This window comes from Larus michahellis, chromosome 10 (genome assembly GCF_964199755.1).
Source record: "Larus michahellis chromosome 10, bLarMic1.1, whole genome shotgun sequence".
Classification (NCBI taxonomy): domain Eukaryota; kingdom Metazoa; phylum Chordata; class Aves; order Charadriiformes; family Laridae; genus Larus; species Larus michahellis.
Window position 1 is genome coordinate 11,508,447 of NC_133905.1, and position 18,930 is coordinate 11,527,376.

General features: G+C 40.8%; 1 protein-coding gene across 12 annotated transcripts in view; it reads right to left on the reverse strand.

Moving 5' to 3' along the window:
* Positions 1–18,930, reverse strand: part of FOXP1 (forkhead box P1) — a 391,349-nt gene that overhangs the window by 225,347 nt on the left and 147,072 nt on the right. For 2 of the 12 annotated variants that reach the window (XM_074603303.1, XM_074603306.1), the window contains one exon: positions 5,181–5,262. The exons of 9 other annotated variants lie outside the window; for them this stretch is intronic. The gene's annotated coding sequence lies outside the window, so the exon portion shown is untranslated. Of the gene's footprint in view, positions 1–5,180; positions 5,321–18,930 lie in introns of those variants that run through there. One more of the 12 variants, XM_074603309.1, reaches the window with a different exon arrangement.

Consider the following 18,930-nt stretch of genomic DNA (forward strand, 5'->3'; position numbering starts at 1 on the left):
TTGAATAATAGATGAGTTCAGTTCTTTGTTTCAGAAATCTGACTATTGTCTGAATGGCTTCTCCTTACTTAAGGCATTTTAAGACCATTTGTAACCACTGCTATTTTAGCTTCTGGATCCTTTCTATTTATTTTTTTTTTCATCCTTTTCCATAGAGACATAGTCCTAGATGAGATTTTAAAACTAGCTGCATCCTCCATGCCTAATTCCAAAAGTTGTTTACTGTCTTGGGATATCATCTCATTAAGCATTACCAAGAGCACACCAAGTATGCTGAGGTGGTAAGAGCAGTGGGTATTAAAAAGAAAAATAATTAAAGTGTATCTTTATAAGAAGTAGGAGAGGGAAAACAGCACGTGTAGGGTTTTTTTTACCCTGTATATTACTGCATCTTGTGTACTCTCTCTTATGCAAAAGAGTATGTAATCTTTTAAGAAACATGACAATCTGCCACTTTCTGTTCATGTAATTGGGATCAACATATGGTACAAGAGAAAAGAAAAACATTTGTTTATTAATTTAGATCAAGTTACTAACTCAAACCACTAACAGCATTCAGAATTAATTCCACATCAATTGACCAAATACCTTAATAGAGTAAAATTATAACATAATTTCACTGAAATGTTGATCTTCTGCTGCAGAGGTGCAGAATAATACGTAATAAAGACAGAAAGAAATATGCAATTTGGTGACACAGATGACATCATACGAAACGGAAAGTCAGTGACATGTGGATGTGTAAGACAGCTACGTGAAACTCCATTTCATAAATTTCACACAGTGATGTGGAGTTTTGGGGGTGTTTGTGAAACTCATCAAATGGTAAGTTATGTTATTTACATCAGTAGGTGAAGCTTTTTACTGAAGTAGTAAAATATCAACCTCTGGGAAAAAATCAGAATCTTCATTAAGCTCTTTCAAAAGAAAACACACTCATATGCCATTTATTACAGAAGGAAAAATGTTTTCACAATGAGAATGAGGCATTACTTCTTTACCATTGAAACATGATTTTTTTTAGCCAGAAAAAAAAAAAAGGTTACCCTGAGACAAAATGAATATTGGTTTTGTCTGTTGCTCAATGGCATTTTGTTTTATTTCATTTTTCACATTTTGAGTGAGAAGCTTTTCACAGTTCTTGGAATGAGGTACTGGAAGATGAGGGGCCAAAATTTCTATGGGTTTGCTATATAAGAAGCCCTATGTGCTTCGTTGGGGTACACGTATAAGACATTCCCGATTCTGCACTGTAGAGGACATAACACTACTCCATCATAATAGGTCAGGTCTCACCTTCCTGAGAGTACGTAAGACAATACATCTTTTATGTAAAATACGTGACCTTTGACATACGATGTGCTCTTAGATTAGCAACAATAAAGGCTTTTATCCTGCTTTGCTGTGGGGGTTATCTTGGATTTGACACTTTAAACCTCTTTTCATATTTATCTGTTTTATAAATTTTCTGGGTATTTGGCAGTCAAATCCTTATTTTGGCAGTATTTTGCAAGCAGACTTCATTTCTACCCTGAGTCTTCATGATAGCAAATGAACCATCTTAAAATGTACTTTTTAAGGAAACTGATGAAAATTACATGTTTGCATAAAATGTGCATATAATATCTCTTTTGGCAGTGCTGTAAAAGGCAGGTAACATTTTCTAAACACATTTGTCATATATGAACTGAACATGCTCCACAGAAACCCAGTAACACTGGCCCACCACTAGCTGATGGGAGAGCAACGATATCTGCCGAGGGCGACACACATGGAGGGCTGAGGAGAACTTCAGCTCTTCTCACAAATTACTCCCTAACTGAAATCTGGGCCGCTTTCATTTCTGGTTATTTAAGTCTCACTATATCCTACCTGACTTTCAAAAATTTGGATAATGTACCATTGAAGTTAAAATGAGCGGCAGAGACAGCTGTTGCCACCTGTGAAAATTTCTCATTAATAGTCGAAAAGTTGAGTATCTCAAAACATAGAAACACAAATACAGACTTTCCTCCTGAAAATGTTTATATGGGTGAGCGAATTGATGTAGGCAATACACATTCCTTCCATCATGCTGTCCGTAAGATAAACACAAAGTACCATCAACACGGTAAGTGTGCATGTGGAGCAAACAAAGAAAAAATCCCATCCTACCAAAGCAAGACACTTCACTACACTCATATTTTCCCCCAAGGAGGTGATTAAAATAGAAAACCAAACCACAAACAAAAAATCCACTTTGCAAGCAGTAGTGGTCCTGCTGTCTCACGAGTGGAGGGAAGGTCTCCAAGCACCCGTGACACTGTCCCCTCGGCTCAACTGGCATCCCACACGAGGAACAGTCTGTGCAAAACGCTATGTGCCCCGCTCAGATTTAACCAGATATTCCCAAAAACACTGGGTTTACTCACTGAGTGCCTCAGTTTACCTATCGGCAAGATGGATAAATGCTTCTGTAATATGTTTTTAAGTCCTTGAATACAAAGGTATTTTTAAACGTATCTGTTTTCAGCAGGATTTTGGAAAGGCAACTGGTAATAATCTTAAAAAGGTCACAACCCGAGCCACTGCCATAACCTTTTCAGTCGACTTGGACAGAAACTCCCCTATTGCTCTGGATCAGGTCCTACCTATTTACCTGGTACCAAGGGACCAGACAAAAAGATCAGAGGCTTTGCCATTATACCTGCTGTTGGGTTGGACCTTGTAACTCTCTTGATCCCACACTGCTTATTCGATTTAGTGGTCTCCTCCTTCAGAGCAGGGAGGTCATTACAGGGAGGCTGCAGGATGGAGCCCTAACTCAAAGTGATTACTGCAAAGCCAAATTTAATAATATAAAGAATATGCAGAAATAGAGAGCATTGCAGAATGAAAGTGTACTTAAAACAGTAACATTTTTACTAATATCTAAATGAGAAGAGCCTTAGGTACAGCCAAAAATAGATTAACAAAGACCTTGATCCCACACAAACTGGCTGTGAGTAATTTTGCACAGGAAAGTAGAACACCAGTTGAGCTGCTCCCCTGCTTAGAATTACACATGTACATTTTTTTTTGCTTGTGCCCCAGCCTTGAGAAGCCTATAATTCATTATTGGAAACCTAAAGTAGCAAAGGAATCTCCCCTTCACTACCTAGAAAGCACAGATTTTATTGGAGAGAGGAAAAAAAAAAAAAAAAAAGAGAGCGAAAACACATACCCAATAGCACAATAAAAAATTGTTTCTGAAATTTGATTTTGATTCATTTTTCTTATATAAGACCAGCTGAAATATATTTAACATGTCTGATTAAAATATTTACTACAAGGCTTCCTGAAAGCTTTAAAATACCAAAACTTGATCATCAAAATAAGCACTTCTGTGCAGTAATTTCTTCTCAATACAGCGAACCATAACCATCTAGTACAGCTGTTTCTTTCCCTTCAAAACTCCCTGAGTCACATTCAGCTGCACACAGGCTGAAATACGTCCTACTATTCTCATAATTATTATTTTCTTGTCCTGTGCAGGAATAGATGCCGTCGATGATTTTTCTCAACTGTACATTTGTAGGAGAAAAAAAAAATAATGTTTTTCATTTGGTATTTTGCTAATCCTGAAAATACAGGATGTACAGTGATCGTGAAGAGCAACGTCTGGTACCAGGCATGTTTGTGGGCCCAATCCTGCATACAGGTTACTTTTCTCACCCAGTGCAGTCGGTTGAGTTACTTGCACTAATACACACGGTCATGCACAGAATTGCTTTGAGGATGATCAGTAGTCATCTATTCAGTTTTGTTGTACCTATTTTTTTTTTTTAAAGAGGTATCCCTAACCTAAAAAAAAAATTCAAAATATATCACACTATTTTCAATAATCTGAGGGAACAATATTTTTTCTGACCATTGTTAAAGGGGCTACTTTTTATCGTGCAGCCTGTATTAAATCTTAGGAGGCGCAGTACAGGAGATTTTCTATACCAGGAGTCATTATCACCTCCTCAGAAAGTGAAATGCAGGTGAACAGTAAAACTGGAGCGACTAAGTGCACTTCTTCCACCTCGCTTTGAAGAGGGAGAAAGGGATTTGGTACAGGCCGAAACACAGGGATATTAAATGCTCGCTACCTTGCCGCTTCTCAGTGGAAGGAGGGAGCAAATCATACTGTATTTTCACTTTCAGTCATTAGCAGGCTGTTCAGAATCTCTGGCTGGTGCTTATTATTTATTCTAAACAGAAATAAAATAAAATAAAAATAAATAACATCATGAGGACAACGCTATGCACAGCACATTTTCTCTTTCAAAATAATATTACCTTTCAAGTCCACTGTAACCTTGGAAAAGAATCACTCGATGTAAGCCAGTGCTACGAAACTAATCACGATCCATTCCTCCCCCGCTTTTTAATAGCTCTTATAGGAAATATGGGTACAGTTAATAGACAAGTTAAGAACAGCTCGCTTCCAATACAGGATTTGAACTGCGATTGTAAGTCTTGCATCTTTTAATGATGGATTGGTTATTTGCCTCACACGAATTACTTTGCATAACAGAGCTGGCCCTCATTGAATTCATCAGACGTAAAGACCATAACACGTTCCCAGAAAGTATCAAACCTGTCAAATGCCCAATCAAATGGTGAGAGGCCATCTCACTGACGCTGAGAGCCAGGAGATCAAACGCCGCCGCCTGTTTTATACCCGCCAGATCTTCCCCGTTTCTTAAAATAACCCACCGTGCCTCAATGGCAGCCTTAACCATTTTATGTCTGTGCTGGAACTCTCATCTTGAAACTTGACCTCACCCAATTAAAGCAACGAGGAGGAATATCCCCTTCCCGGAGCACCCTGGAGCAACCGCTGTAGGTGCAGGGCTTAGGGGACTGCTGGCCTCTCCACAGAGCCCATACCGCCGGACCCACTACTTTCCAGGACTCCTACGCTACTCGTGCAGGGCTGCCGGTTCTCCCACCATTCCCAAATGCCAATTTCCACACACACACACACACCGGCCATGACCCCTGCGCTGCTCTTGGCTGCCTCACCCTCCAGCCAAAGCAGCCCTCGCAGCTCCCCGCCCCGCCGCCGGCCTTCCCGCCCTCCCGCCTCAGCCCCTGAGCGCCGCCGCCGCCCCCCGCCCGCCTCCCCTCAGCGCGGGCAGCGCCGGCGGCCCGCTCGCCTCGCCTCTCCTTACCTGACAGGCAAGTGACACTCTTGGTCATGGTCATGTGAAAATATTTTCGAGGTATCCTTTAACAGCCTTTAAATATTGAAGCCTAAAAACAATATTTGCTGTTTTACCTTTTGAAGCTTCAACAAAAGCTTTGTTTTAGCATTTACCTCGGTGTGCAATAAGAGTTAATAATCAAATCCGTCCCAACCCCCACAAACGTTAAACAAAAAGATAAAAGAAATGCAAATAGCTATTGTCATGGAAAGTTAAAGTACCTGTCTGTATTTTTAAGTGAAAACTATTATCTCTATCAATCAAAATTTAAGAATACAATAGCACTAATCACACAAGGTGCTTTGACTGAGGTACTTTTCCTCATAAAAAGTTTTTTTTTTTTTTTTAACTGGTGCATAAAAGTAATACACTTACAATTAGATACGGTATTCGTAATTTTGTTATTAAAAACCCTCAGCAGTCTTATTGTTAATAAATGCCTCTGAGTCTGTAGGCTGATTTGTACCCAAGAAGACCAAAGTCCCTACATATTTTAATAAGGTTGATGAAATTTTATTCAGATTCTCACACTTTCCAACATGTGGTGGAACAGCACACTCTTCTGTTTGAGAGGAGTTACTCAAACGAAGGAAATAGTTAATTGGTAACCAAAACTACTACTTCTGGCCTCGCTGCACATTTTCCACATTTCTCCCAACGCTGTCTGTGCTACAACCGCCTGCCTTGAAGACGTGCCCTTTGTCATCTTTTCTTTAATTTTTGATACCAATTCCCGCTCGTCAGACTCTGTCGTTCTCCTCATACGGCGTACGTTACATACACAGTACATACGTTGTGCAGGCACACCACACAGATTTTCTGGAAAGTCATTTTTAAAACTAATTTGTCCAGACTGAATCAGAAACCGAGCCGTGCAGTTAATAAGTGCAAGAGCGAGCGACAGTAATTACGCCTATACTAAAGGCAAAGAGCCCGAGATTAAAATACCTATAAGTAAATAGTTAAGCCGGGATGCCATTATGCAAACTCTGCTCTCAGGGAGGGATGTCTCCCACACTGAGGAGCAATAGGACTGTCATTTTTTCCCCCTGCAATATCAGGTTTCCTACTCTACAGTTCTGGTACTCTGCATCATGGCTAACATCTCTAGTGTGCTATTAATATCAATGAAGAGACGATTCAATTTCCACATAAGAAAAACCTTCCTATTACAGCACAGACATTCTAGTGAGGACCCTTGCGAAGGAAACAATAAAGACCAGAGGGTTGGGGTTGGGTTTTTTCCCCCCTCCTTCTTTTTTTTTTTTTTTCTTTTTTTTTTTTTTTGCGCTGCTGCTTTTGCAGTTCTGCGTTGCACACTGTTTGAAAGCTTTTAGCTAACAATGGAAGCATTATCTTCAGGATAGTTACAAAACAGGATTTGTTAGTACAAAGAATAATAACACACCGAACTCTTCCCCCTCCCGCCGCCACCCCCCCCAAATACCTGCCTATTGCAATACGGCATTTAGTACTTTATTCAGAAGTATATTCCAGAAACACCTGTATTCTTGATCTAATTCCCTGCAACAAACTCCCTCAGCGGACCAGGTTTGCTTAAGGAGGTTTGGAAAATTAGAAAAAAACAAACAAACATTTTTTTGCATTTATAAAACGGAACAGAAACAAAAGTATCTTATTCTACCGGAGAGAAAACTTACCCATTAATGAGGAAGAAAAAGGCTTAGAGCTGTACAGTAATTCCCAACTAACTGCAGAAAAGTTGAGAGTTTGAAAACACTAAAGCACTTTTGACTATCCAGCCTTTCTGTGCTTCAACACTGGCTGCAGTGTAAGGAAGGACTGAAGGTATGTGGTCTAAACACAACAAAAGCCACTGCCTTACTCTAGATTAAATATGCAGGAAGAGGCCCCTTTGCATAAACACAAACACTCAGCAAATGAGTAACTGGCTCAAATCAGACGCCTGCTGTGCATTCTACCTGTCCTGATCTCTGACAAGCTACACAGCTTGTTTAAGGGGATAGGAACTGCAAAATCAAATCAAATCATAGTGCTAAACGCTCTGCTCATATAATAGTAAATAACAACAGCACCAACAACTCGACACCAAACGTTCATTTCTAATCTAAGCATTGCTCTGGCAAAGAGCTGAATCGTGTGCTATGCCCGCTTTGGCTCAGCCACCCATCTTGCCAGAGCAGAAGAAACACAACCAAACACCACCTGTAAAATTCATTTTCATTAACTGTACTGAAATCCAATACATTTCTGGCCCAGTCTTTTCTTAACGAGGATATAAAATTAACACAGAGACTTTTGGTTGGGTTGACAGAGTAAATCTGAATTTGCTTATGCTGTCCCTGTTTTGTTTACTATATAAAATACATTCCACACACAGACCTATTTTAGCTGTTATGAATCACTGCATAATGCACACCTATTTACTAGTTTATTTGGGGAAAAGGAAGAAATTTCTGAACTTTCCCTTAAAAACGTTATTTTCAAAATATTACTCTCATAAAACGACCCCTCCAAACTATATTTACTTCAAAAAACAACTAAATTAGAGACTGTGATAACCACCAAGCACCTCTAAGCATTTATTATTATAATCGAATATACATAATTATATACTGTGATTTACTCTTGCTTCTAGAGAAATAAATTATTTTTCAGTCTCGTTTATCCTTCCATTACAGAAATAGAATGAAGCAGCACAATTTTGAAGCAATTGGAATTCACCAGTGTCCCTTCCTAACTTAAGGAGTCAAATCACATTGACCTCTTATTGTGAGTCCTAGCTACATGTTGGTTTTAGTAATTTAATTATTTTTTAATAACTTGCAGTATTAAATGATTGCCATTGAAACACAAATAAGATTATACTCCTCTGCCTTACTCTCCTGCGCTCCAGACTACAGCGTAACGTGGACAACACGACTGCGTCCGGCACTGAAATTTCATTCGTAAAGAGCACTTACACACAGGCAGACACAAGAAGATTCAGGCTTTAAAAGATGCAACACATATTTACTGGATTCTCAAGCATGTGCCACAGATTATTTCAAAGAATACTGGATATAAAACTCACAGTTTCAATGCGGATCAAGCATGTTCGGTTCCACTGAGCACTCATACGGTACGGAGGGAGTTTTACTTTTCCTTGGATAAACTCACCACGTTAAAGCACAAAAAAATAGCTAACATGAGCTAGTCAAGCCTAACCGGATAAAAATCCTCCACAAAGAATCCTGCAAGAAATTTTAGAGCCCCTGTATCATTCACTATTTTTGCACTGAAATGACCTTCCAAATAAGGTGTCAGATAATACGGTTCACATAGAAGATAGTGATCTAACCTTGATGCAAATAAACCATAGAACAAAATTTAATCAGTATATCACTGTGTAAAAGCCTTTGTCCATCCCAATGGAGCTTCTAATGACTGTTTTGGCAGTTCTGGCTGGTAGTTATGCCTCCCTGCTCATATATATCTCATACTGGTTGAGCAAGCTAATGGAACGGCTGTTAGTGGAATCCAATATTAATACCCTGCATCGTGCAAAACTAGATGCAACTGAATATATTGTACAATTAAAGGTAGTATCTAATTCCATAGGTATTAGATACTGGGCTCTAAATTAATATTTTAATAGAGAAAGTGAAATAAATACTACATTTCAGGTAAGATATCTATGAACTCTGGATCTGCCAGCCTTCCTGCTCTAAGCCTACTCTATACTCACACAGAACAGACATAGGACCCTAACAAAAATTGGCAAGCAAGCTTTAGATGCTGAGTGACACATACTGATGCACGGAGTCAAAGATGTCATCTTCATGCAAGCTCCACTAGTTATGAGCTTCAGAGAAAAATGAAACAAAAAAAACCCAAAATAAAACAAAAAAAGGGGGGGGTGGGGCGAGGGGGTGAGAGTGGAGCAAGACCTCCAGAAAATAAACAGGGTGTACAGTTTCAAAGGCTACAGACACAGACATTTCATTGTTCAAGCCAATTATCAGTGGAAAATAATAACAACAGATGGATTCAGAGTCACTGACTTTTCATATGCACTTCATCTCTGCACAACAGATGATGAAATGCGAGAGCTATCTCGGAAAGGCAAAACATCTTTCAGTAAAAGAACTCTATACTCCAGATGGGGACCTTCTAAGGCAGCTGATTATCTTCTTATAATGTTGTAAGATAGACTTACTAAAACATTTCAAGAACTGATCAGATAGGATGAGCACAATGGCATCATTATGAGGACTAAGTTGCTTCGGCCTCAGACTTGTGACTAAACTAGTCAGAAATTTCAATAGGGCCAGAGCTGCCCATTCCCAATTTTCACATCAAGTACCGGTTCCAAAAAAACGCCTGAAGATGCTGCTTACAGCCTGGGCAAAACATGGGGTGGCTTTGCCTGGAGAGGGGATGTAGGCATGGGGCCACCGAGTCAGCAGCTGCATGAATTGGTGGTCCCCAACAAAAGTCCTGCTGCCATGAGCGAGGCGAGCCCCCTCACCTTCTGCAAGCATGCCGTTTCACACGGGGACAAAGGCAGAGGACAAAACATATTTACAAGCATGGCTGTTTCCACTATAATTGCTGTAGATGGGACCTCATCATCCAGTGGCCTACAACAATATAAATGAGGAGTAACCTCAGCTGAGTCAATGGAGTTGCACCCACAAAAACTGGTGAAGCACAAATAAGACATAAATTCTTTCTTACACAGCCTTTACAAAAACTCATCTTTTTATGGGAAATAAAAATTTGCTTTGAAAGGGAAATAACAAATACATGTAAATTTTGGTGGTTCCAGTGATAAGCAGTTCCAACAAATGTCACAAACACCCAGTGAAGAACCACCTACCTAGCACAACCTTCTCCCACTCAGCCTGAATACCACAAAGTATGTGTTTTTGATCACATGAATCAGGTATACCACAATCTCAAAACTTAAAAAAAAAAGTAGTGGAAAAATTAGCTCATTAATCTTTAAGACAACATTTCTTTAATGGAAGAATACTACATAAGTAGCACATTAAACCGAACTGGTTGCCATTTCCACCGTTTCTTCTCCAAAACACTGCAAGGAAATTTTTTAAAAAATGACACACTCTGTAAATCAATATCACATACCGAGGGGTAGCAATACACAACACACATGCACTGAACTTGCACCTACTGCTAATTTATTTCACAAGTTACAAAATATTTCATAAGTAGAGGGCTGTTGGCTTCACAAACGCGAAGGGAAGAGATGAGTTTGTGGGCACAAAGCACAGCGTTTCCCCTCTTTGTGAAGTACTTTGTCAAAAGTAAATTCACAGGGGAACATACGAGCAAAGAGTAAATTTTGCCCAGGGCAAAATTCTGCAACTGCTTTAAGAAGCAAACAAGAACACAAAAGATGTGTAATACAACCATCTGGCTCTACTCATGCTATATCAATAATCCCCAAAATTTATCCCCACCCCCTTAATCAACCCACACTGATGCCACAAAACCAAATGGCATCACTTATGCTTCCTGCCCATCACATTTTGAAATGATATTTAATATGCATACAGTACATATTTGCATGTTAATCAATTTCTTTAAGAAAAAAATATTTTTGCTTCTTGAGCTATTAGTTCTGCTTTTTCTACTTATTCACACCGGGATCTGTAAAACCACCAAGAAAGTCCTTGTGGTAAAGATACTCTCATATCGACACAGTGTCTCAGGTATGAGGATAACGTACCGGTCAAAATTTCAATCTCGTCTTCTCTCTAGTTTTGTGTCACAGTGTGAAAATAGCAGAGGGTGAATAATAACGTGCCAGCAAAATTAGCTGTTCAAGAAACACGGGTAAGCAATCCGTTTTGAACTCGAGGTTGGATGCGTTTCTAAGTATTGCCCTACTCGGGATGCAGGGAAGGAATTACAGAGGGGAAGCGGGATATCCTACGTGTCTTTTTCCATCTAGGATTTTGAATATTTGCACCAATTATTTCAGGCTGCCCCCCATCCAAGAGCCAGCCTGCTTGTGAAGGAGGAGGAAACAGGGAGCTCCTGGCGACAGACAGAGGACAAGACTCCAACGTGTGTTGGCTGCACGGCCGCTCTCCCTTCCCACCCCAAGCACACAGCAGGAGACCACGCCAGGATGGACAGGCAGCCATGCAAAGTGACCAAAAGGGTGGCCCCACCATTGTCTGGGGTTGGCTTCCTTCTTGAGGGAAAATCAGCCGCGTAACCATCATGATTCATACTGCGAGTGCGCGACGTGAAACTGGTACCAAAAACAACACTTCAAAGACGGTCTCTCTCTGGCGCTTTGGTGACCGGCGGCTGTGGCCCCGGGCGCTGACTCAGAGCTCTTATTCTTAATCGACTTTTCTGCAACAACACACCCCGGCCTGTCCCATGGCAGTGGCTGGCTGACACCCTCCCTGTCCCTCCAGTGTGGATGGTGGCTCACGGCCGGCAGCGCTTCTTGCCCTCCTGTAGCACGAATATATGATTGTTACATAGGGAAGGAGAAATAGAAGCCCTGAGCACTCATGGCATAGATGGAAACATTTTGCAACTATTTTCTTTGGAAATGAGTGTACGTATAGCAGTTATGTCTGCTCCTACATCCAGACTACCAACCTGAGATCACAAACACTTTGTTATTTTTTTAATTTTTTTTTTTTTAAATCCATTTTTGGATTGCTTCTGCTGTTTCTACGGCTTGACTTGTACAGCCTCTTTGTAAGAATTGAAAACAGGTCTCCCACAAACACAGAAATGGGCAAATGGTTTAGAGAGCTAATCCACACCTGGGCTACGTAAAAGGGGCTCATATTTTCCAAACAGAAACACAACCCCTTTTATATATGAACCAGATTTGGATCCAAACGCTAAACCCTTCACCACATCCTACGTGGGGCTCTGCGATGGTCAAGGGGAGCAGTGGTGGGTGGCGGCTGCACCCATGTTTCTGTGGGAGCACTGGCTCCATCGCGATGGCGAGACACAGACGAGTCGTCGTCGCAACCTTGGACTTGGATGCAAAGGGCAGACCTGTCCTCAGTTACACCACAGTTAACGCAGGGTAATCCCCATCCCGCGCACGCCTCCTAGACAAGAATCTGGCCCTGTCTCGTTACTCTTGTTAGAAAAATGAAGGCTGTGACAGAAAATAGCTAAGAACTACATCTTGCCGATGCCAAAATACAATAATAACATGTTCAAAGATTTAATTTAGAAGACTACAAAGTCTAGCTCATACATCATAACACCTTGAAATAACACTTTAAGGTCAAATCCTGTGAATTTTTGGAAACCACCAAAACATAATGAAGTTTTACTTAAACACAGCATTTACATTTATAACGCATTTCAGATTCTTCAAGTAAGCTAGACCACATGCTAGGAAAATGTACTTCCCACAACATACAAATTAAGTCATATACAGCCTTCCCTCTGCAGGCTGAACAGCCACCGGCACAAATGGAAGTCCTGTGTTCGGATCAAAGGCAGCATGTGGACCTCAGAATATGATTTTTTAATTTTATTTTTTTTTTAACTGGCAAAACATCAAATCCCACTAGTAGTTTATTTTTGTTGCCTTCCTTGCCCCTTTTCTACCTCTCCCACTTATTTCACAACGGAACATTTTTAAACCACTAGAAATCTTTGTGGCAAAGATGATGTCATACTGACACAAGATCAGGTGTGAGGTATGGTATGAATAAATACTTCTCCGCAACCACATTTAATTTTCAATGGTTGGGCATCAAGAGACAAAGAAGTTCTTATGCAGACATATTAACTGAGGATTTAATTTTAAATGGTCTGCATTTAAAAGAGCAGGAACAACGCATCGTGCAAGCCTAGAAGAAAAGAAAAAACCCACAAAAACCAAAATGCCTTGTGCACCTTCATTCTTTTTTTGGGAAAGCAATACACTGCCCTAAAACTTATTGCTCTTCACAGCAATAAATACATGGTGCTTGATTACTTCATCTTCTAAGTCGCTGATACCATGCAGGATAATTGTACTTTATGCACTGGTAATAAAAACTCTCCCTATGAAAATAAATATGTATTTTACAGTAATCAAGCAGGAACTAATTTTGTACTTTTTCACAAGTAGCCATTTACTTTGGCACTGAATGGTAATGTGTAGTAGATAATGCAGTATATGCTTTAACCCAAGAAAAATTAGACTTGAAAATTAATACACAGTGAAAGACAAATTTAAAGCAGCCTTCTTGTGTTCTGACATAAGAATATAAAAATGACACGAGCAACTAAAGATTAGTTTACATACTTTTCAATCACAGCTGCCGCTCAGTAACCACAATACCTTTAACATGACATTCTACCGAAAAAGAGATACAGTTTGGCTGCAACAGCAGCTAGATACAGTTAACGTGAAATTAAAAGGGCATTTTTTATTTACACATATCATACAGCACTGAGCCCCAGCACAATTACAACGGAAAGATTTTTAGCGTGATTAATTTAGAAATACTCTAGTGATAAATAGAGTGCATTGCGAGTGATTCTGCCGAGCAAATTTTTATCACCAGCCTTAGATGTCAAAACACAGTTTCAGGGACAGAGAAAGAACGAGTCACATCTTCTTGGTTAATATTTAATTGGGTGCTAAAGATTCCTCCCAAGGACCTCTGAACCATCACTGACAGCCCCACAAGATGTCCCTATCTGTGAAACAGATACCAAGCCTTTCTGTATAAACTAAAATAACATTAAATTTAATCAAACCATTCAATTAAATAAATCACTTCAGTGGACATTGCAGCCCAAGCCCTGTTTAATTACATAATTTTAAAAATATTTGCACACTGCAACCAGTAAGATTGGCTCTGAGGTTTCATAATACACACTTAACACTTGAGTTGGAGAACAAATTTATTTAATAAATGCAGAGCTAAGTGCAATAATGCCACTCCACTCAAACTGCAAAATCACTTAGCATATCCTGCGAGAAAAAGCAAATAAACTTTTTCCCCGTTTAAATGCATGTCACCGCTACCGCTGGCTCTGGCAGAAGCCACCTCCCTTCCGCCCGGCATCTGTGCAGTCGGTGGGATGCCCGAGCCCAAGAAGGGGGTGGGAGAGCTGGGGTCCCCCTCCCGCAGCGCAGAGCATCCCCCCGCTCAGCCGGAACACTGAATCCCCAGCCTCCCTCTCTGTGCCCACTCCTCCCTCCGAGCTTTTCCCCCTTTCCCTACCCTGCGATGCTCTCCTTCCCTCTTCCCCCTCGTTCCCTGCTGCTTGCGGGTCCCCATCTTCATCAACGTGCTCCAGCTCTTCCCATTCCCACCTCAAGCTCCTGCCCTGAGTTTCCCCCGACTTGCTCTCTTTCTCACTGCCATTTGAGATAGCTGCGGTGAAAAAAGCCAGTTGGGGGGGTGGTGGTGGGGGGGGGAGAACAACAAAACAAAACCAAATAGGACAGAAGGAAGGGGCTGTAGAGAAGAGTGAGGGCAAGGAAACAGTTTAATAACACCAAGCAGAACTACCCAATTTCCAACAACAGGAAGAGACGCTCCTGAGCACCAGGATGAAAAAGAAAAGCCCCAGACCAAGCGTTATTACTTCAAATGGGATCCAGGTTCTGGGATGGTATGATGCCTGTATCCACAGGACAGAAGAAAACCGCCTTGCTGCCATACTTAAACAGATGTGACAACGTGGGAGAGGCTGAAATACGTATGGACCAAGCGGTGGCCTTAAATGAAAGGGGGGGAAAAAGCAAAGCGAAGGGTTTGTCACAGCTTAGACACACAGCTGTGTGCCCTCGTACAGACTTTGCATTCATTCATATAGAGCACAGCTTTCAGGTCCTGTGGTTCCAGCATGATTTTTGGAAGAAAGCTGAGCCCCAAAAATAAATAAGTCTATATTTGGCCTGCCCCGGATTCGAGCAGTTCTCAATAGTACTTTGCATAGAAACAATCTGAATTAATACCGGTTAAATTTTCGAGATTATAATATTCTTTACCAAGCCAATGGATGCACCTCTAAAATTCACTGCCCTGACAAATAGTAGAGCTCTTGAAAGTCTGCTTGTATTAGTTTTATGGATCTATTCTACTGCTTAAATCAGGTCTCATTAAAATTACCATCCACACAAGTTCTCCCACTGGGAAATCTACATGCCAGAGCTACTCCAGTTCCGCAGGCGGTGCTCGGAGGGGGTTGCATATTGCAAAATAGCTGCGGACACGGCAGGGGGAGGACGGGGAGAAGAACAAGAGGACTTCAGGACGGCAAAGAAGTTACTCCTCAGCCTTCTCTGATTTTAATCAGTGCAACTTTTGCTCAAGTGCTGCAAATGCATCCGTGAAAGGAAACACTACTACTAGAAATGGAACCAGGGAGGTGGTATAAAAAAAAAAAAAATGTCCCTCAGAAAGCCAAATCCAGCCTCAAACATCCATTTCAGTGCTGGAATGGCAGGCTAAATATGCAAACACTGCACCTGACAACTTACACTAAAGCATATGATCTGCACACTGCCCCTCCAGTTTAATTTTTAATAGTAACAGTACTTAAATCTCAGCATTAATGTATTAATGTTCAAATGAATACAATTAAAGGCATCTCTGTTTTCTTCCAGTGCCAACGACCTGGAAGATCTCCTTCGTATTTGCGGGGATTATTACAAATATATTCTGTAGCCGTTGTTTTGGCAAAGAAGCAAAAACCTTTGCCTTTTAAATATAAAGTAACAGGAATAATGAATAATATATCTTCTGATTTTTGTTCTGCCATGATATATATATAATGATATATAAAATGTTCATTTATTATTATCACACATCCTAGGAAGCAGACATGCAAAATTACTTTTTTTTTGTCTTATAAGGGTCATTTATCATACAGAACGTCCTCCAAATAGGTAGTCCTAAAATCTCAATTTACAAAGACATTTTTTAAAGCTGAATTCTTCAAACAGGGCTACTCTCCTGATGGTTAAAATAAAAACTTTATGATATTGAAATAGCTGGATTTAAGGAGGAAGAAACGCTCCGCATTTTCTTTTAGAAGTTCCTGCCCCGACAAATTAATGTCTGCCTATTATTTGTACCTAAATCTTGCCACATTTATCAGTAACAAAAGCACTGCGTGACCCTCTTTAGGCCAAGTTCAGAAAAGAAAAGCATTTAGTAAAAGGGCATTAATTTTTATCGTAGCATCTGTGATCTCTGGGTGGGGAAAGGAAACACCATAAAAAACGGAGTCTGTATATACAAACTATCAGTCAGATTTTAACACTTATGCAGAATAATGCAAAGCTTTATTTCTTTCTGATGTTAGCAGGCTCTTTTTTTTTTTTTTTGCCTTCCATTTTTCAATATGTAAAATGACAAAATGCAAAAACAAAAACACGAAAAATGTGCTTGTTAGGGCTGGCCTAGTTTTTTGAAACACGCACAAAAACAAAACCCACTCATAAGATCTTATTTTAATATGTAATAGAAGAATCTGGCAAACATTAGCCAGAATAAGTCTAGCCAGCGAACACAGACTAACATACTAGCCTGCTGCTGCGAAGCAAAATCAAATGTGATCTCGTTCTTCCAACACACAAGGGCAGCACCTTCCACCCGAAGAGCACCGAAGGAAGGTGGTGCAGGTATCTATCTGCACGTTGTCCCATCTCCAAGCTCTCCTTTGTCAAGAGATGGAGATGGTAAAAATCAGTCAAGAGTAAATGTGTGCCTTTTCCCTGAAGCTACGTCCATGCTCACTCCAGCGGTGGCTGCTGTGATCTTGGTGAGCAAGACCCAGCCAAACCCAAGCAGCAGCACGATGCTCTCTTCACAAATGTTCTTTGTGCCCCAAATCTACTCCAAGTCGTGCAGCTTTGAAGCGGTACGCAGAGAAAGCGTCGGACATAAAACTATCTCCAGGGGAAAAGACAAAAAATATGATCAGGAAAGAAAAAAGGAATGGTAGAGCTGGAGTCAGCACGGCTAAAGACTCCAATGAGGAGGGAGGAGGAGGACAACTACAAAGCGCTTAATTATAAACCCAAAAATGTTAGAAAACCAATCTCACGCTAACAATTTGCGTATTTTGGGATTACCTACGGATGAGGAAGGTTCAGCTTAATCAGCTATCTGTGCGAATGGATCCCCAATGCGCCAGAGCTGAACTCAATAGACAATCCCATTAGAGTGGAAAGAGCACGTGAAACGCCCTTGAGAAACGTGGCTAATGCCACAAACACCGAGGAAACAACCGTTAATAAATTCTTCCATTTTCAGGCTTAGGAGGCAAAGGGCAAATGTTGAAAGAAGCAGAAGATGGGAAGGGCACGGCTACGCTTTATAAGAAGTCCATTTCATGTGTCACACGTTCCCAAGGCAGGTCTCACTCCTCAGATTAAAAAAAATAAAATAAAATAAAAAAACCCATAATTTTTAACCCACTAAAATAAGCCTCCCCAGAGGGAAACAACTATATCTGTTCTTTAAGCCACCTAAACTTAAGATGTCTCTCCCTCTTCCAGGACAAGAGACAATAGAAGAAAAGTCTCTATAAATAGAGAGAACAGAGAGTCTCTATAAAAAGAAAAATATTGCAAAAAGTCTCAAATAAAAGAGCTTGCAAAATGTATGAATTCAGGTATCAGAGGCACTCTGTAAAACTCCTGTTTGGGCTTTCTCTTTTTGATCAATGCTGTCCCATAAGACAAAAGCTGCTCCCATGTACGACATGCTGGACATTTACTTGGTTGGTCTCTCTCTTGTATTTACCCAGGAAACATACCATGGACCACTGTGTGAGGAGAAAGTCGCTAGCAGGAATAATGTGGGGGTGGACAGCCCCCCCAAAACCAGGTTACCCGCTGAGACAGACATGAGCTTGACAACTGCTGGAAGACCAGATCTCAACCTGCTGCCCTTTAGCCACAGCCCACTCCGGGTGCCGTTGGGACACGTGGTCAGGAGAAGGTCCACGTGGTGGGACGAGAACCGAGGAGCTCAGCACTGCCGCCGTTATCAGCTACAAGCAGCTGCCAGCTGGACTTCAAAGGCCCGTCAACGACACCGTGGGGCCCAATCCTATCTGCATCTTAGCCATCCTTGCCACTTAAAACACGTTTATCACCATGTGCACGAGGGCTCTGGAGCATCCCCACTGTCCCCAAGGACCAAGCCTGGCTTCAGCGGCCGCCCCGCAGACCAGCTCTTCTCCTACCTGGGTTTGATCCAAGCACTCGCACAGCTCTTACATTTTATTCTCTCTCTCTCCCTGAAGCTTTGGCAACTGAAATCTATTATGATGTCAAAAGGTAGCTGACAACATAAAATGTATCCCGCTGAGTTGATGCCGCACGCTGCTAAATTTACAACAACAGAAGTATCATAAAAATTATAAGAACTGCAAATTAACCACTGATTTTTTAGTTCAGTGACATAAATAACAGTAAAGATCTGGAAAACTTCCAAACATCTTTACAACTGTTTAATTTGTCAAAATCTATCAAGTATATTTCAACCACAAACCTGTCCTCTGTAGTGCATTAGTTTTCACGTACTTACACTGGCGTCAAAGGCAACAAAAATAAAGCTTATATAATTACTGTATTCTGATGCACCTCTCCAGTCACGCATTTTATTTCTGCTTTTCTTCCTCTGTACTTCTTTGTTGACACTAACAGTCAGCAATGTTTGAAAAACATTCACGCTAAAAAACAAAATATCCCTACTGCTTTCCATCCCTCCTAGCT